Below are 19,965 nucleotides of genomic sequence, written 5' to 3' on the forward strand. Positions count from 1 at the left end.
TGGCAGGGGATTCATTCAGTTATCCGACCTGCAGAATCACCAGCAAATTCACACCGGGGAGAGGCCGTTCACCTGCTCTGAGTGTGGGAAGGGATTCACTCGTTCAGCTAACCTGCAGGCACACCAACGTGTTCACACCAGGGAGAGACCATTCACCTGCTCTGAGTGTGGGAAAGGATTCGCTCTTTCATCTTATCTGCAGAGTCACCAGCAAGTTCACACTGGAGAGAGGCCGTTTATCTGCTCTGAGTGTGGAAAGGGATTCATTCAGTCATCCCACCTGCAGACACACCAACGAGTTCACAAGGATTCACAAAGGGATTCACTCAGTCATCCCACCTGCTGAGACACCAGTAAGTTCACAAGTGATGACAGGGGTTGGATTCTGTTGTTATTGCTGCTGTTAATCACATCCAGGACTGAACCATGTTCATTCTGACAGTTGGTGAAGTGGGAGGGTTGGAGAGTTTCTTTCTGTTGGACTGGCCGGTCTCACAACTTTGTTTCCAGTGGGTTGATCTCTTTGAGTTTGGGAGAGCACATTTCCACTGAAATGATTCGCAAAAAAAAAAGCTGATGAATGTGCCAACTCGACACAGCCACCCAAGGCTGGAATCGAACCCGGGTCCCTGGGGCTGTGAGCCAACTGGTCTAACCACTGTGCCACCCATATCATGGACCCCCAGCAAAACTGGAATCAATGGATATCAAGGGGCAAACTCTCTGCTGGTTGGACTTATACCTGGCAATTAGGAAGATGGTTGTGGTTGTGGAGGGTCAGTCATCTGAGCTCCAGGACATCAATGCAGGGATCTCTCAGGGTAGTGTCCGAGGCCCAACCATCTTCAGCTGCTTCATCAATGACCTTCCCTCCATCATAAGATCAGAAGTGGGGATGTCCACCAATGAATACACAATGTTCAGCACCATTTGTGACTCCTCAGATACTGAAGCAGTCCATGTCCAAATACAGCAATATCCAGGCTTGGACTGACAAGTGGCAAGTAACATTCATGCCACATAAGTCCGAGGCAATGACCATCTCCAACAGGAGAAGATCTAACCATCACCCCTTGAGATTCAAGGGCATTACCATCACTGAATCCCCCTTCCATTATCAACATCCTGGGGGGTTACATTGACCAGAAACCCATAGATACTGTGGCTACCAGAGCAGGTCAGAGACTGGCAGCCCTGAGGAGAGTAACTCACTTTCTGACTCCCCCAGCCAAAGCCCGTCCACCATCTACAAGACACAAGTCAGGAATGTGATGGAATACTCTCCACTTGCCTGAATGAGTGCAGCTCCCAACAACACTCAAGAAGCTCAAAACCATCTAGGACAAAGCAGCCCCACTTGATCAACACACTAACCACAAACATTCACTCCCTCTACCACCGACGGACAGTAGCAACAGTGTGTACCATCTACAAAATGCACTGCAGGAACTCACCAAGACTCCTTAGGCAGCATCTTACAGACCCAGGAACATTACCATCTAGAAGGACAAGAGCAGCAGATACATGAGAATGTCACCACCTGGAAGTTCCTCTCTAAGTCACTCATGTCAGGAAAACAGAGGTAGTTTTAAGTGATCTATGTTTGTGTTGTTAAATATTAGAAATAAAGTATAGATTTAAGTAAGTTTGATTTAGTGTTTCTGTGTAGGAAGAGTAGAACTTTGGTTGGATTCATGTTGAACAAAGGTGTTTGCATGTGTGGGGGATAGGTTTCAATTGAAATTGTATTCCTGTTGTGCTGAGAGAGTTTATGGCATGAAAAATAAATGTGCAGTTGGAGAAATAATGCATTGTTGCATAGTAACCAGGGGCACCTTTAGGGTAGAAGGTTTTTTGAGTGTAGTATTAGTTGAATTTATAGTCTTTGGTCGTGACTTTTAAGGGGCGTCTTGACAAATACATGAATAGGATGGGAATAGAGGGATATGGTCCCCGGAAGGGGAGGGGGTTTTAGTTCAGTCGGGCAGCTTTTACTCTTAATATAGCTGTAGAACATCTTGGAATTTTCTTTAATCTTATGTGCCAGATCCATATCATACCCTCTTTTTGTCCTCCTGATTTCCCTCTTCAGTATTTTCTTACACTTTTTATAGTCAGAGTGATTCACTTGTCCCCGATTGCCTAAACCCAATGTATGCTTCCTTCTTTTACCTGACCAGAGCCTCAATCTCCCTTGTCTGCCATAGAACCCTAAATTTACCATTCTTTCCCTTCATCTTAACAGGAATATACTGCCCTGGACTCTTGATATCACACTTTTAAAACCTCCCATTTGCCAGTCATTCCTTTCCCTTCAAACAAACTCACCTAATCGACATCTGCGAGGTCCTGCCTAATGCCCACAAAAGTGGCCCTGCTCCAGTTTAGGGCCTTGACCTGTGGACCTGTCCTATCTTTCTCCAGAACTATTTTGAAACTATTGGTGCTCCCAATAGTGCTCCCTGACTGACACTTCAGTCACTTGCTCGACCTCATTTCTTAACTGTCTAATAGAAAGTGAGTCCAGGAATTGATAATGAAAAATAAGGAGCTGGGAGATGAATTGAACAAGTATTTTGCCTCGGTGTTCACAATCGAGGATACAGTTAAAACTCAGAAACAGCTGTAAATCAGAATAGTAATTAATTAATAATAATGAATAATAAAATACAGTGCAGGAGGAGGCCATTCAGCCCATCGAGCCTGCACCGACAACAATCCCATCCAGGCCCTATCCACATATTTCCCTGTTAATCCCCCTGATACCAAGTGACAATTTATCATGGCCAATCCGTCTAACCGGCACATCTTTGGACTGTGGAAGGAAACCGGAACACCCGGAGGAAACCCACACAGACACGGGGAGAATGTAGAAACTCTGCACAGACAGCGACCCGAGGCTGGAATTGAACCCGGGTCCCTGGCGCTGTTAGGCAGCTGCACTAACCACTGTGCCACCGGGTCACATGTCAGTGCCATCGCCCGACTCCAGCCCAGTCTCAGCTCATCTGGAACCCTCATCCATTTCATTGTGATGTCACACACTCACACCCATTCCATTGTGACATCACACTCTCACCCATTCCATTGTGACGTCAGGGCTTCACTCTCCGATCACAATCCCTGCCGGCCTCCCACATGCAGCCTCAATGGCGGCAGTCAGCCCGGGTCTAACACTACAAGCTGCAGCTCCATTTGGTACAAAGGGGGGGACCGGCAATTTCACTTCCGGGGTCTGGGTTTGAACAACATGTTTACAAAGTCTCTCCACCCACCCGCCACATTTATCATTCCCCGCGCGCCCCATCTACCTCGTATTGATCTGACTTCCAAGTTAAAACCATCCGCCTTTCCGTCGCCATTACCCGCACTGCGCATGCTTCAGATCCCGCCCCTTATTCACTCCGATTGGTTGGAGGACCAGCCGCTCCCGCTCGGTCCTCCAGCCCCGCCCCCTCTTTCTATTGGTCCGGAGCTGCCGTCAATCAGTGCCCGGGTATTGTGATGTGGAGCATGCGCAGTGTCATTGCTGTCCTTGGCGCTTGTTTGTCCCGGAGAAGCGGAGTCAGCGTTAGGCGGTGGCTGGGAGGATTTGGAAACACTTTGTGGATCCGCAAACCCTTCAGAATCATTGTCAGCTCCCTGGTTTGCAGCTGCGGGGCTTCTCCCTCCCGGGAACAGGCCCAGGTTAAGGGCCCCATCCTGGCTCAGCCACTGGAGGATGGTTCACATCAGAGGATGGGGGAGGGGGACAATAAATAAGAGGTTACACTTTGGCCTCAAATCAATGAGGACTCTGATCTCTGGGAAGGAAGGAAACCCTGGGAGGTGTGCGGGGAGGATTCACAAACACCCGCTGGAGGCCCCAACACCCCCAGTAAAAAGCTGCAGCTCCCGAGTTTGCAGCTTTTTCCCGGGAGGGAGTTGGGGAAGTTTTGTGGAGACAATTCCTGGCTGGTTCAGTTCGTGGTTCCTGGAGCTCAGAAACCCCGAGTTAGAATCCTGAACCCCACAGTGAGTGGTTGTTTTATTAAATACGTTTTATTTATTCATCATCTGTTGAAGAAAATATTAATTTGTTTTGAAAAATCATTTTATAGCATTTGTGAAAATACCCATTAAAATAGCAATTCTCCCAAAGTATTTCATAGAATCCCTACAGTGCTGAAGGAGGTTATTCGGCCCATCGAGTCTGCACCAACAACAATCCCACCTCGGCCCTGTTCCCGTAACCCCACATATGTAACCTGCTAATCCCTCTAACCGACTCATCCCAGGACACGAAGAGGCAATTTAGCATGGCCAATGCACCTAACTGGCACATCTTTGGACGATGGGAGGAAACCGGAGCATCTAGAGAAAACGCACGCCGACATGGGAAGAACGGGCAGACTCCACACAGACAGTGACCCAAGTTGGGAATCGAACCCAGGTCCCTGGAGCTGTGAGGCAGCAGTGCTAACCACTGTGCCGCCTACATTGCTGATGAGAATTTTAATTTACTGACTTGGAAATTAGTTCTCGGGAATAGTCATTCTGAAAATGACCATTAAAATGTGTTTTAATTTACCCCATAATGCCAGATTTCAGTTTGCATTTCAAAATTGAATTGAGAATGTCTGGGAGCAAATGGTAAAATGAGGTTTGAGACACCAGCTGCAATTATTTTCTGTGACTGATGATACCTTTGTGCCTGTGCAGGAGGTAATTCCGCTGCTGTTGTGGCACAAATAAAATGGAGCCTTTCCTCGGAACAGGCCCATGTTAATGGTCACTGTGGTGTTTCATTGGTGAGCAGAGCACATGTGCCCATTGTGGTAACAACAGAGTCAGTGGGGCTGCACGTCCCCTGACTTGGAAGGAAAATAATTGACTCCTTGATTGTACTCTCAATCTGCACATGGTCTGGAGGACTGAATCCAGCTGGAGGGAGAGGGAGCTGAGCTCAGAGTGGAGATGGGGCAATGAGTTTGATTTCAGCTCAGGGACAAGAGAGAGTGTGTGGGATGGGGATTACAGCTCAAGATAAATAAGATGGAGAAATGTTTCGTGGAAACTGAAATTGTCAGTTCTGAAGTAGTTTTTTAAAACTCTTTTTGCAGGGAACTAGAAGAGGAGGATTCACAGACATTCGATTCATCATGACCTGCTTTTGACAGTGATTGCTTATGATTGCTTTTGACAGTGGAGGGAGAAATAGTTCCCTGTTTTGTCAGTGGAAGAAATTTTCAAAATTCAATGTGACAGAAAAAGAACTGAGACACACACACACACACCCAAGTGAGAGCGCTCCAGTGAACTGACTGTGGATAGAGCTTTAACCAGTTACACAGCCTGAAAAACACCACACCATTCACAGTGGGGAGAAACCATACATGTGGTCTGTATGTGGATGAGGCTTCAACTAATCAACCAACCTGGAGAGACAGAAGGACACCAGCACCATGGACAAACCGTGGAAATGTTAGGATTGTGGTAAAGGGTTCAATTATCCATCCCGGTTGGAAATCCATCGATACGGTCACATTGGGGCTGGGAAAATGGAGAAACCATGGAAATGTGATGATTGTGGTAAAGGATTCAATTATCCGTACTTGCTGGAAAACCATAGACACAGTCACACTGGAGAGAGGCCATTCATCTGTTCTGTGTGTGGGAAAGGATTCACTACCTCATCCCACCTGCTGTTACACCAGCGAATTCACACTGAGGAGAGGCCGTTCAGCTGCTCCACCTGTGGAAAGGGGTTCTCATGTTCATCCAACCTCAGTGCACATCAGCGAGTTCACACTGGGGAGAGATCGTTCACCGGCTCCTTGTGTGGGAAGGATTTTGCTGGGCCATCCGGTCTTTGGTCACACCAGCGAATTCACACAGGAGAGAAGCCATTCACCTGTTCTGTGTGTGGTAAGAGATTCACTCTGTCATCTAACCTGCTGTCACACCAGCGAGTTCACACAGAGGAGAGACTGTTCAGCTGCACTTCCTGTGGAAAGAGGTTCAGGTCTTCATCAAACCTCAGTGCACACAAGCGAGTTCACACTGGGGAAAGGCCGTTCACCTGTTCCACGTGTGGGAGGGAATTCACCAATTCATCCGGCCTCCTGTCACATCAGCGAATTCACACTGAGGAGAAGCCATTTATTTGCACATAGTGTGGAAAGAGTTTCAGGCAGTTATCAATCCTCACTGCACATCAACACACTCACACTGGGGAGAGACCATTCACTTGCTCCATGTGTGGGAAGGGATACGCTCAGTCTGGCAGCCTGCATTTACATGAGCTCACCCACACTGGGGAGAGGCCATTCACCTGCTCTGTGTGTGGGAAGGGATACACTCGGTCATCCCACTTGCTGACACATCTGCAAGTTCACAATTGCCTGCAGGAGTTGGATTTTGCAGTTACTGCAGCTGTTAATCACATCCAGGATTGATAGTCTGACAATATTTGGTTTGTTTCTGCTGACATTAACAATCGCGACAACTGGCTGAAGTTTAATATTCTGAGATGTCACTGATTTTCAGGGCTGTTGTGTCCCTTTTTAAAAGCACCATCTGTGATTTTTTAATTTCAGGAACTCTCAACAGGAACTTGTTTATAATAAGTTTATGAACTTTTCCTGCAATCTTAAATTGATGTTTGGTGCAAACTGTACAATTCAGTGTCTGAAAGGTTCCACTGCTTAAGATTTCCAATTAGAAAATGCTGACAATTCTTACTGACTTGCACATTATTCACAGTGACACTTCCACGATCACATTTAATTATCAAGGAACATAAAACAATGCACAGATACTTGTTAGCACTGAACTTGAATATTGCTGAAAAGAGAGACCTGTTGCTGAATCTCTTCATCATGCACTCATCAGGACAGAAGAATGCCAAATTTCAAATGATCACAATTGGTGGACTGTCATTGACTTGAAGCATCACCATGGAGAAATCAATAGAAGATTGTAGGTTTCTCAAGCTTCTGGGAAATTCATAAAAGGTGCAAGGCTTGAAAATTCTCCTTTTGTTTGCAGGGAAAGGATCGCTGCGTATAAATGTAAGTTGCTTCTCACAACTGTAACTATGAACTCGACTGATTATCTTCAATTGAATATGAGTGCAGCTATTGGCACACTCAGGATTGTTCAGCAAGTGCTGCCCAGTCTGTAATCACATTAAACATTGTATTTTTGGTTTTGTGAGTGTCGGCTGCAAAAAAAATCACTACCTATTCTGCCAAATCAAGGAACATGCTGTTTTATTCTATCAGCCACTCACTGGGATGTACAGCCTAGTACCCAGCACTGCACTGGCAAAGATATTCATAGTAAGAAGTCTAACAACACCAGGTTAAAGTCCAACAGGTTTATTTGGAAGCAAAAGCCACTAGCTTTCGTCAGGTGGGTGGGAGCCTGACAAAGGAACAGCGTTCCGAAAGCTAGTGGCTTTTGCTTCCAAATAAACCTGTTGGACTTTAACCTGGTGTTGTTAGACTTCTTACTGTGTTTACCCCAGTCCAACGCCGGCATCTCCACATCAAAGATATTCATACCCAGCCTTGCTCATTTGTGTTGGAGGCTGAATGCCTTTTTGGTGCTGGCAGCTAATTAGTGGAAAGTATCACTCGTGTAACCACGACATAGTCGCAGAATGAAACAGATTAGTGTTCCCTCTGTATTGTGCAGCCTTGTGATTGTGCTAAAGGCCATCACTTTCAGATCTGAAAAGTGCCTGGGTCAAGGTCAAATTACCCCAGAAAGGGACATTTTCTCTCAAATCTGAAGCAACAGGTGAAGCAAATCATTTCACACTGAAACACATCTTCAACGTTGCGGTAGTTTGTTCAGTTACACACTTGGTGGTCACGTGACTCTGGTTGTAGCATTCCTGAGCCTCATTGGAGGGATTCCTCACATGAGCCGAGTTTGAGGAGAGTATCTCTGGCCTCCAGTGAAGCAGCCGCTGAATCTATTCCTGGAAAAAACACATTTGGAATATTGTGATAATGCTGTCTGAATCCATCAGGACAATTTTGTATTCACTTGGGTGGGATAATGTTCACTGTTTTATATTCGGGTCTGAGGGATAATGTTCACTGTTTTATATTCGGGTCTGGGGGGGATAATGTTCACTGTTTTATACTCGGGTCTGGGGGATAATGTTCACTGTTTTATATTTGGGTCTGGGGGATAATGTTCATTATTTTATATTCGGGTCTGGGGGGGATAATGTTCACTGTTTTATATTCGGGTCTGGGGGGGATAATGTTCACTGTTTTATATTCGGGTCTGGGGGGGATAATGTTCACTGTTTTATATTCGGGTCTGGGGGGGATAATGTTCACTGTTTTATATTCGGGTCTGGGGGGGATAATGTTCACTGTTTTATATTCGGGTCTGGGGGATAATGTTCACTGTTTTATATTCGGGTCTGGGGGATAATGTTCACTGTTTTATATTCGGGTCTGGGGGGATAATGTTCACTGTTTTATATTCGGGTCTGGCGGGGGGGGATAATGTTCACTGTTTTATATTCGAGTCTGGGGGATAATGTTCACTGTTTTATATTCGGGTCGAGGGGATAATGTTCACTGTTTTATATTCGGGTCTGGGGGATAATGTTCACTGTTTTATATTCGGGTCTGGGGGCGATAATGTTCACTGTTTTATATTCGGGTCTGGGGGATAATGTTCACTGTTTTATATTCGGGTCTGGGGGGGATAATGTTCATTGTTTTATATTCGGGTCGAGGGGATAATGTTCACTGTTTTATATTCGGGTCTGGGGGATAATGTTCACTGTTTTATATTCAGGTCTGGGGGATAATGTTCACTGTTTTATATTCGGGTCTTGGAGATAATGTTCACTGTTTTATATTCGGGTCTGGGGGGATATTGTTCACTGTTTTATATTCGGGTCTGGGGGATAATGTTCACTGTTTTATATTCGGGTCTGGGGGGGATAATGTTCACTGTTTTATATTCGGGTCTGGGGGATAATGTTCACTGTTTTATATTCGGGTCGAGGGGATAATGTTCACTGTTTTATATTCGGGTCGAGGGGATAATGTTCACTGTTTTATATTCGGGTCTGGGGGATAATGTTCACTGTTTTATATTCAGGTCTGGGGGATAATGTTCACTGTTTTATATTTGGGTCGAGGGGATAATGTTCACTGTTTTATATTCGGGTCTGGGGGATAATGTTCACTGTTTTATATTCGGGTCGAGGGGATAATGTTCACTGTTTTATATTCAGGTCTGGGGGATAATGTTCACTGTTTTATATTCAGGTCTGGGGGATAATGTTCACTGTTTTATATTTGGGTCGAGGGGATAATGTTCACTGTTTTATATTCGGGTCTGGGGGATAATGTTCACTGTTTTATATTTGGGTCGAGGGGATAATGTTCACTGTTTTATATTCGGGTCTGGGGGGGATAATGTTCACTGTTTTATATTCGGGTCGAGGGGATAATGTTCACTGTTTTATATTCGGGTCTGGAGGATAATGTTCACTGTTTTATATCCGGGTCTGTGGGGGATAATGTTCACTGTTTTATATTCGGGTCTGGGGGATAATGTTCATTGTTTTATATTCGGGTCTGGAGGATAATGTTCACTGTTTTATATCCGGGTCTGGGGGGGATAATGTTCACAGTTTTATATTCGGGTCTGGGGGATAATGTTCACTGTTTTATATTCGGGTCTGGGGGGTATAATGTTCACTGTCTGGGGTTTGTGAGCTCGGGTCGATTCTGCCTACGGCGCATTCTCGGTTGTCAGAGCTCTCATTAAAAGCCCTAATTTCCAGTCAGTGACTGAGCTGTCTCTGATGGGATGGGGAATCAGAGTGGGGGTAATGTGCTTCATGGACAGCGATGGGTTGGAATGAGTATAAAATAAACCCGGATTACACCAGGTAATTGTGAGAACATTAAAATCACCACAAAAAATCATAGCACCATGTTGGAAAACAGAATACTTTGGCTCAATCTTTGATCAATTTTGTTTGAATCAATATTTTGAGTGGCTTGTCGGATTGCTGGTTATTTTCTAACGGCAGCTCAGCATCATCATTTTGACCATAAACTCAGCCCCGGTGACTGCTGCATTTTTCCAGCACCTTCTGTTTTAATTTTAAGTGGAACCTTAATATCTGCTTAGTACACAGGACAATTTATCTTTCCAGGGGTGAGTGTGTCTGAGAAGTATGCAACTGGAAAACATTTTCCATTCATCTCCTATATTGCTGTATTATATATACATTGTTCTCACTCTGCCAGCATGGTTGTGGATTAATTGGATAGATCTTAAAGACAGCCCGACTGGGCAGGATGAGCCAAATGGTTTCCATCTGTGATGTATCATTCCATAAAACAGAATATTCAGCATCAGGAGAAAGAAAGTGAAAGAAACCAGTCTCTCTGGGATTTACCCAACCAGTATGAGCACCTTCGGGAGAGTAGAGAGAGGGGAGGAAACCAGTGGGAAAAGATTTAAAAATTTGGGGTATTCCCACAGGAGAGCACTGGTTTAAATCAATTTTAGAAATAGAGAATGGCAGCGCACAAATTCCGAGGAATGCATTTTTAAAAATTATTTAATCTTAATTGCACAAGATAATTTTCTATTATTGTCTTTGACAATGACGCCGTTAATTCCCAGGTGCCCCTGCGGGTGTGAAAGTGTCCTATTCATTCCACAGGAGCCCATATATCTGGAACGTGCGCAGTGTCACTTTGCACGGAGCCTTGTGAGTGCGGGAGACGCTTTTTTCAGTGGGTGAGTCGGTGGGGCTGCGGAAGAAATGGAGCCGGGAGTCGGGGTAGGGAGCGAGCTATGGCTTCACAAACACCCGCTGTCGGCCGCACGGCCCGAATAAGACCCTGCAGGTCTCGGGTTTACAGCTCCTAGGCTTTTATCCCGGGAACAGGCCCCGGTGAACGGCCACCATCTTGTTTCAGCGGGGAAGGAGAGCGCAGGCGCTGCTGTCTGTGACGGGTCACAATGGGCGTGGTTTCAGGGGCTGGTTCAGAACCTCTGTCTTCAGAGGGACAATAGGTAGCAGGGCGCATGCGCAGCTATCCAAGAACATCGGAATAAGAATTCGGAACAGGAGCCAGTCAGTCGGCCCATCGAGCCTGCTGCATCATTCAATAAGATCATGTCTACTTTGCTCCCCCACCCCGTCCATACCCTTGACTTTCTTGTGGATCAAAACGTCAGCTTTGAATATATTCAATGACCTGCCTCCAATCCTCACTGGTGAAGACAGAGTTCCAAAGATCAACAACCCGCTGAGAGAAAAGTTCTCTCTTCATCTTAAATTTGGGATCCTTTATTTTTACTTGATTTCCACACCAGAGGAAACATCCTCTCAGCATCTACCTTGTCAAGCACCTTATATCATATGAATCATAGAATCCCAGTGCAGAAGGAGGCCATTTGGCCATTGAGTCTGTACCGATCACAATCCCACCCAGGCCCCATCCCCACAACCCCATGCATTTGACACTAGGGTCAATTTAGCATAGCCAATCCACCTGACCACAGTCTTTGGACTGTGGGAGGAAACCGGAACACCTGGAGGAAACCCATGCAGACATGGGGAGAATGTGCAAACTCCATACAGACAGTGATCCAAGGCCGGAATTGAACCGGGGACCCTGGCGCTGTGAGGCAGCAGTGCTCGCCACCATGCCGCCCTTAAATTCCCAGATGTTTCATTAAGATTACTTCTCAGTCTTCACAACTCCAAAGAGTACAGGCCCAAACTGCTCAACCTGAAAGATAAAACCCCTCATTTCAGGAATCAACCAACTGGATCTTCCCTGAACTGCCTCCACTGCAATTTTGTCCCAGCTAAAATAATTCTGTGCCAGGTTAAAGGAGGAGAGAATGTTTTGAATTTCTGTTCTGGACAGATGCTGATGGATTTTGGAAACTCCTTTTACAGGGGGTTAGAAGGGAAAGATTTACTCACAGCAAACTCAGACCAAAAGAAATGTTTGTCTGTCTTGAATTTCTAACCTTGAATTACACCTATAACTTTCCTCATTTACAGGGAGAAGATTTAAAAATTGCAACATTTTTCCTGGACACCAATCTCTCTATGAGATCTTTTCAGCTGCAGCAGATTTTAAAATGTGAAAACTGTGTAATTGTTTTGAGGTGAGTGTTAGTGAGCATTAATTTAAATTTAGAGCATGCTCTGATTCCATGGATCTCGGGCTATTATGACTCCTTTACCATGGATGGGGAGGCAATGGTGTCGCGATAGTGTTATTGTATTAGTAATACAGGGATCCAGGGCAATGCACTGTGAACCCTGGGTTCGAATCCCACAGTGGCAAATGAAGAAATTTGAATTCAGTAAAAATCGAGAATTAGAAGTCCGTTGATGACAATTGTTGTAAAAATCCATCTGATTGAATAATGTCCTTTAAAGAAGGAAATTACCACATCCCCCAGCAATGCAAGCCACTCAGTTCAAGGGCAATGAGTTATGGGAATAGATGCTGATGCAGCCAACACAGAGTCATAGAGCAATACAGCACAGAAACAGGCCCTTTGGCCCAACTGATCCATGCCAACCATGGTGCCCTCCCAGCTAGTCCCAATTGCCCATGTTTGGCTCATATCCCTCTTATCCTTTCCAATTCATGTACTTATCCAAATGATTTTTAAATGTTTAAACCTCCTGTTTGAACCTGCCTCAACCACTTTCTCTGGCAGCTCAGTCCATGTACACACCACCCTCTGCATGAAGAAGTTGCCCCTCAGGTCCCTTTTAATCTTTCCCCTCTCATCTTAAACCCATGCCCTCTAGTTTTCAATTCCCCTCCCCTGGCAAAAAGACAATGTGGGTTCATCCTATCTATGCCCCTCATTATTTAATACACCTCAATATGGTCACCCCCATATTCTCCTACGTTCAAAGGAATAAAGCCCTAGCCTGTCCAACCTCTCGTGATCACTCAGACCCACTAGTCCCGGCAACAACCTCATAAATCTTCTTTGCACTCTTTCCAGTTTATGAATGTCTTTCCTATAACAGGATTACAAAACTGTAAACAATACTCCAAGTACAGCCTCACCAACGACTCATACAACTATAACAGAATGCCCCAACTCCTATACTCAGTGCCCTGACTGATGAAGGCCAGTGTGATAAATGCCTTCTTCACCACTCTGTCTACCTGTGACGCCACTTTCAATGAACTATATACTTGTACTCCTGGGTTCCTCTGTTCCTCAACACTCCCCAGGGCCTGACCATTCACTGTACACGTCCTACCCTGGTTTGACTTTCCAAAATGCAACACTCACACTTAAGACCATAAGACATAGGAGCAGAATTAGGCCACTTGGCCCATTGAGTCTGCTCCGCCATTCAATCATGGCTGATATTTTTCTCACTCCTGTTTTCCTGCCTTTTCCCCATAACCCCAGATCCCCTTATTAATCAAGAACCTATCTATCTCTGTCTTAAAGACAGTCAATGACCCGGCCTCCACAGCCTTCTGCAGCAAAGAGTTGCACAAATTCACCACTCTCTGGCTGAAGAAATTCCTCCTTATCTCTGTTTTAAAGGATTGTCCCTTTAGCCTGAGGTTGTGCCTCTGTACTCTGTATTATCTGTACTGAAATCCATTTGCCAATCAGCGGCCCACTTCCCTAACCGATCAACTGATCAAGATCCCCCTGTAATTTTTGATAACCTTCTTCACTATCAGCGATACCTCCTAATTTAGTATTGTCTGCAAACTTGTTAACCATGCTTTTTATGAATTTTTAAACGGCCATCCATTTCTGTGTTTCACCTCTGCCCTCCCTGATCAGCTCTTTGCCATTGTCTACCTTCCTCTGCCTCTAATAATGGGTGTATTTTAACTATTATTTCCGCAAGCTATGTCTTGATGAGGTTTTTACCACTTCACAACTCTATTCACTGCTGATTTACCAGCTTAGTCTTACAATGTTCAGGAACTGTTTCTCTTCCACTGGAGATCATTTCCCTTCCACTTCTGAGCTTATATTGACCAACAAAATCTGATACATTTTTATTCCCTGTAATTCATTCTGCCCACCCTGAAACGTTAATCTTCTTTCTGTCTAAAAGGACGGTCTCTTTCCAAATGTTCACAATTAAAGGGCAGGAGATGGCTGATATTTAAGGGGACAGTAAATTAATACAGGACAGAGATATGTCTAGTGTTATTATATAGTACCCAGATTAGATATATTATTTATGTTTCTGTAATAAAATACATTTATTATTTCTTGCATTGTAATATAATACTGTAGCGATGTTATACATTTCCAGTCATAAAGTCATTACAGCACAGAAGGAATCCATTTGGTAACTCGAGTCCATGCTGACTCTCTGTATGACATTCCAGTCCCATTCCCACTCTATATCCCCATTCTCCTGAAAGTTTATTTCCTTCAAGTGCCCAACCACTTTCATTTTTAAATGGAATCCATAGATAGGGATGGAGATTTACAACTTTTTGAGAATGAAATAGAAAAGAATGTTCCATAGAAACTAGAATTGTCTGCTCTGAATTTCTATCCTATACTGACTGTGATGACTTTTGCAAACTCATTTCACAGGATTTTCAATGAGGAATCACAGGCAAAGATCTCAACCGCCACGTCTGGACAGAGTCATATTCCTTGGGATCTGAATATCTTGTAATATGGAACTGTAGCTACGTTATATACTTCCAGACATCTCTTCCCTCAGAGGGTTGTTAGTCTTTTGGATTCCTCTTCCACAGGGACCAGTGGATGCTGAGGATCATTGAATATATTCCAGTTAGACAGATCTTTGACTGACAACGGTGTCAAGGGTTATGGGGAACAGACAAGAAGATGGAGCAAAAGCTAATACGTGGGGGGATTTCTTCACTCAAGGATGTGGTAAAGCTTTGGAATTCTCAACCCCTGAGGACAGTGAAGCCTCAGTCATCAACTATTTTCAAGAGAGAGATTGATTGGTTTCTAGATATTGAAGATATCAAGGGATATGGGTTTAGTGTGGGGAGAATGATGCTGAGGTAGATGAACGAATTATCTCATTGAATTGTTTAAAAGGCTCGATGGGCCAAATGGCCGACTGCAGCTCCTATTTGTTATGGTCTCTGTGTCCAGGACAGGAAGCAGTGAGCATGGATCTGTCAATCAGCCTCAATCAGCACCTTCAGGAGATTGGGAGGGTGAATATTAGATACAGCAGGGTGAGAATGGAGGGAGAGTGTGTGGGATGGAGATTCACAGCTTTTTGGAACTGAAATAGGAAAGAATGTTCCATAGAAACTAGAATTGTCTGTTCTGAATTTCTATCCTGTACTGACACTGATGACTTTTGTAAACTTGTTTTGCAGGATATTGAAAGAGGAATCACAGGCCGAAATCTCAAACGTCACGTCAGATCTGACAGAGTCATATTCCATGGGAGTTGAATATCATCGGCCTTTGAATCCAGAAGGAGAAATTATTGTCTGGTCTCTTGATTTGCAAAGATTTGAAATGTCAGTGTGACTGGAAAAGCACCGACACACGGCCACACTCGAGTGAGAGTGTTCCAGTGCACTGACTAAAGAGCTTTAACCAGTTACACAGCCTGAATAAATATCACACCATTCACAGCGGGTAGAGACTGTACCCGTGTTCTGTGTGTGGACGAGGCTTCAACTGATTGTCCACCCAAGAGAGAGGCAAGGACACCTGCACCATGGAGAAACCATGGAAATGTGGGAACTGTGGGAAGAGATACAGATACCCATCAGAGCTGGAAGCTCATCGGCGCAGCCACACTGGGGAGAGACCGTTCACCTGCTCTCAGTGTGGGGAGGGATTCACTCAGTCATTCAGCCTGCAGTCACACCAGCGAGTTCACACTGGGGAGAGACCATTCACGTGTTCTCAGTGTGGGAAGGGATTCACTCGGTCATCCGACCTGCGGTCACACGAGCGAGTTCACACTGGGGAGAGGCCGTTCACCTGCTCTCAGTGTGGGGAGGGATTCAGTCATTTATCCACCTTGCGCACTCACCAGCGATTTCACACTGGGGAGAGGCCATTCACTTGCAGTGTGTGTGGGAAGGGATTCACTCGGTCATCCGACCTGCGGACACACCAGCGAGTTCATACTGGGGAGAGACCATTCACCTGCTCTCAGTGTGGGGAGGGATTCACTTGGTCATCTGACCTGCGGGCACATGCATGCGTTCATACTGGGGAGAGGCCGTTCACCTGCTCTCAGTGTGGGAAGGGATTCACTCGGTCATCCCACCTGCAGAGACACCGGCGAGTTCACACTGGGGAGAGGCAGTTCATCTGTTCTCAGTGTGGGAAGGGATTCTGTGATTCATCCAGCCTGCTGAGACACCAGCGAGTTCACACTGGGGAGAGGCCATTCACCTGCTCTCAGTGTGAGAAGGGATTCACTCGATTATCCAACCTGCGGACACACCAGCGAGTTCACACTGGGGAGAGGCCGTTCACCTGCTCTGTGTGTGAGAAGAGATTCAGTCTTTCATCCGCTCTGCTGAGACACCAACGAGTTCACGAGTGATTCTCGGGGTTGGATTCTGCTGTTATTGTTTCTGCTCTCAATTACATCCAGGACATTTTGTTCATTCTCACAGTTGGTCAATGGGGAGGGTCGGAGGGTTTCTTTCTGCTGGACTGGCCGGTCTCATGACTTTACTTCCAGTGGACTGATGGTCTTTGAGTCTTGTTGCGAATACCCGGTTTTAAATTTCACACGGATCACAGAGCGACAGGGTGTTAGGAAGTTAAGAGTCACTATTTCTGTTTGAAACCCCCTCAAATGTCCATCCAATTTCCTTTGTAATTGTTTATTGACTCCACTTCCTCCACCCTCGTAGGCAGCGAGTTCCAGGTCATTACCATTCGCTGCATCAGAATATTCTTCCTCACATCCCCCCTGCATCTCTGGCCCAAAACCATAAATCCCCTCGTCCTTGTCCCATCAGCTAATGGGAACAGCTTTTCTTTGTCCATCTTATCTAAACCTGTCAGAATCTTGTCCACCTCTATCAAATCTCCCCTCAACCTCCTTTGCTCCAAGAGGAACAACCCCAGCCTGATATCGACAATAAAGAACAAACTAACAGAATATGTTAATACCTGAAATCAAATGGGAATGTTTAATTTCTGTTTTAAAGATATTGTGAATATATTGTCCTGGACAATAAAGGAATTGGAATAACTCACCTTGGGAGTGGTTGAATGGAATATATAAATCTGGTATCCACCTATAATCTCGTGAAAGTTTGGAATGTGTAGCTGGAAATCCCTCCCCAACAGCACTATGAGCGTACTTACATCTCAGGCATTGCAGCAGTTCAAGAAGGCAGTGTTGGGGTTGACCATGGCCGAGGCTACTACATACAGCCACATATTCTGTTATAATTGAAGGACTGCAGATTGAATGTGAGGCATTATGGGACTGGACTATCTTGACCACATTCCTGTGACTGCTCAGTTTCTGCAATCACCGACCATTAAAGCTGCTTAGCAGGACCCCAACAGAGGACCTGGTGAGAATATTTACTCAGAATGAGTTCGATGATGATGATGATTTCTGTTTGTCAATTTTAAATTTTTTAAAAATTTCATTGGTCTGTTTCCTGGCTGTTTTTTTTCTGTCTGTTTCCATGCTGTAAACCTCTATGCCTGTTTGCCCTGGATCAAACTGACACCCAGGAACTCTCAAATGCTGCAGCTTGAATGTGTACTAATAAACTGTTTCTTTTATCCAATGATAATTTATTTTTGTTTTTAAGTAGTTTATTAACCTTACCACCTGTTGCTATACTATTTTGATCCTTAGGAACAGAATAAATCTTAGTCACTTAGCAGATACTCACCAAAAATCTAGCTTCTTCTCCTGTGGAAGAGTAAGATCACTTCCTAAAGGCTGGGAAAGTGAGAAAGCACAACAGCACCTCTTTTCCTTCCTTCCCTGACTCCCTTAATTACCCAACTCCCAGAACTCTATTCTAAGCTGCTCAAGTGATGCCGGTTCAGAGCTGTTTCTGAGCTGTAGATTCAATACAATACTCACTTGCTGACATGGACATCAGTGTCTGTATGGGTCTCCAGGCCATCATGCACACCATCATGATAGGGAGGATGGAGCTGGTGTTGCCAGCCATGTACATGATGAACAGATTCATGGGCAGCTGTTTCAATGGGCCCAAGGCGATGAAAACAGAAAGTGAGCAGGGTATCAGTAAAGGGGGCCGGTTAGGGGAGGCCATATGCTGATCTTATACCCAGGCCTGGAAGTAAGGATGATGATTAACCCTTTATCACACAGGCTGCTGTGGTTCACCAAGGTACTTCACCACCGTGGACAAACCAGGGGCATTGTCAGTCACACACTAAAGGCACATTCAAATCCAACTTACTTTCTCAACCAGGATCCGGTCTGTTTCTTGGACGCTGATGTCCGGTAGCTGTTTGTCTGAATATGCGACTGGGTACATGGAGTCTCTCTAGCCACACTGTTGACCACGGCTCCTATGAGAAACAGAAAACACAAATTGGTCACCCTTTCAAGACCTTCTTTAAAGAGGGAGTCTCTCTGTTGAGGACCCCAACGTGGTGGCAATAGTGCCAGCATGAACTAAAGCTTAGGCAAACCTCAGACACCCACTGCCGTTGTGTCCACTGAACTGCCACGGGAATGGAGGATGGCAGAAGTGGATGAGTGTCAATTGATAATCAGGGTGCCAATCCACTTGCCCTCCATTTAGGGACAAAGCGACAAATCACCAGATGTACCAAATTGTATCTTGAAAACAAACACTGCGGGACATTGAGAGAGATCCAGTTCAGCAGCCGGCCCTGGAAACGAGCAATCGTTCCTCCAACCACCACCACAGTTGGCACCTGATCAGGTGGAGGGGCTGAAACCAAGATGGCATCTCAGGGTCATGACCTGGGGAAAAGATGCCAAGTGGGGTCTGAGTGGTTTCTGGAGGATTTGAGGGGCTGCTTTGTGCTGAGGAGCTCGGTGAGGGGTAAAAGAGGCGTGAAAAACCCGGGGTTGGGAAGTTTTGGGTTGGTGCCACGTCCCCGGGTCAGTGTGCGGTGGCGTCCCCTCGAGAGAGGCGGGCTGACCCGGCTTGCCGCTTATTCGAGACCCCGGCTCCCCGCGCGGCCTCCGCACCTGCTGGTGCCGCTCAGGGTCCGCTTGTGCCAGCGCGCGCGGTTGACAAGTCCCACCCCTGCAGCCATGACAACGCCGCCGATCGTTAACCGTCCCCCCTTTCAAATCTGATTCCGATCAAGAGAAGAAGCCGCGCGCTTCCGTCAACAAAACACTCCCGCTGCAATGCGCATGTGCGAGCCCAACCGCCTGAGCGTTCTGCGGGCACCGCCTAAAGTCCCGCCCCCACATCGACGCCATCTTTGTCAGGGGCGCATCTGTTCCAACTCTCCACCTTCTGTCCAAATGGAGCACATGTGCCCCGCACAAAGATGGACGTCACTTAATGTCAGAGATATTTGCAATATTGAGTCCAGATTACCTTTTGTCAAAGCAAAAAGACATAGAAAGTGGGAGATATTTATACTGCAGGGTGAGGGAATGAAAGATGAGCTATAGCCACAGAAACCAGGGGAAAATACTGCGAATGGCTGTCGCATTCTCTCTTTGGACAGCCATTACAGCACCAGGGACTCAGGTTCGTTTCTCGGCTTGGGGTGACTGTGCGGAGTCTGCACGTTTTCCAGGTGTTCCTGTTTCCTCCCACACATCATCTTTTTCTTCTCATGAAAATCCAGTATTTCCGATCGCCCTGAATGAATTTTGAGGGGGGTTGAAGTGTGTAGTCGGACAAGTTGACAATGGACTTCCCTGCAGTGGTACTGTTTTCTACTGTGGTACCGGGGGAGGCTTGGTTGCTGCTGGTGGTGATGCCGAGT

General features: G+C 45.7%; 2 protein-coding genes and 1 pseudogene across 2 annotated transcripts in view; all 3 read left to right on the forward strand.

Annotated features, from left to right (window-relative positions):
* Positions 1–19,965, forward strand: part of LOC144483343 (uncharacterized) — a 263,183-nt gene that overhangs the window by 50,658 nt on the left and 192,560 nt on the right. The window lies entirely within an intron of this gene.
* On the forward strand, positions 4,375–6,437 carry LOC144483323 (uncharacterized; annotated as a pseudogene).
* LOC144483346 (uncharacterized) overlaps positions 12,061–19,965 on the forward strand; it is a 341,173-nt gene continuing 333,268 nt past the window's right edge. Inside the window, exons 1-2 of the mRNA XM_078202063.1 lie at positions 12,061–12,168; positions 15,387–15,671. The gene's annotated coding sequence lies outside the window, so the exon portion shown is untranslated. The remainder of the gene's footprint in view (positions 12,169–15,386; positions 15,672–19,965) is intronic.

Source organism: Mustelus asterias, unplaced genomic scaffold (genome assembly GCF_964213995.1).
Source record: "Mustelus asterias unplaced genomic scaffold, sMusAst1.hap1.1 HAP1_SCAFFOLD_63, whole genome shotgun sequence".
NCBI lineage: Eukaryota > Metazoa > Chordata > Chondrichthyes > Carcharhiniformes > Triakidae > Mustelus > Mustelus asterias.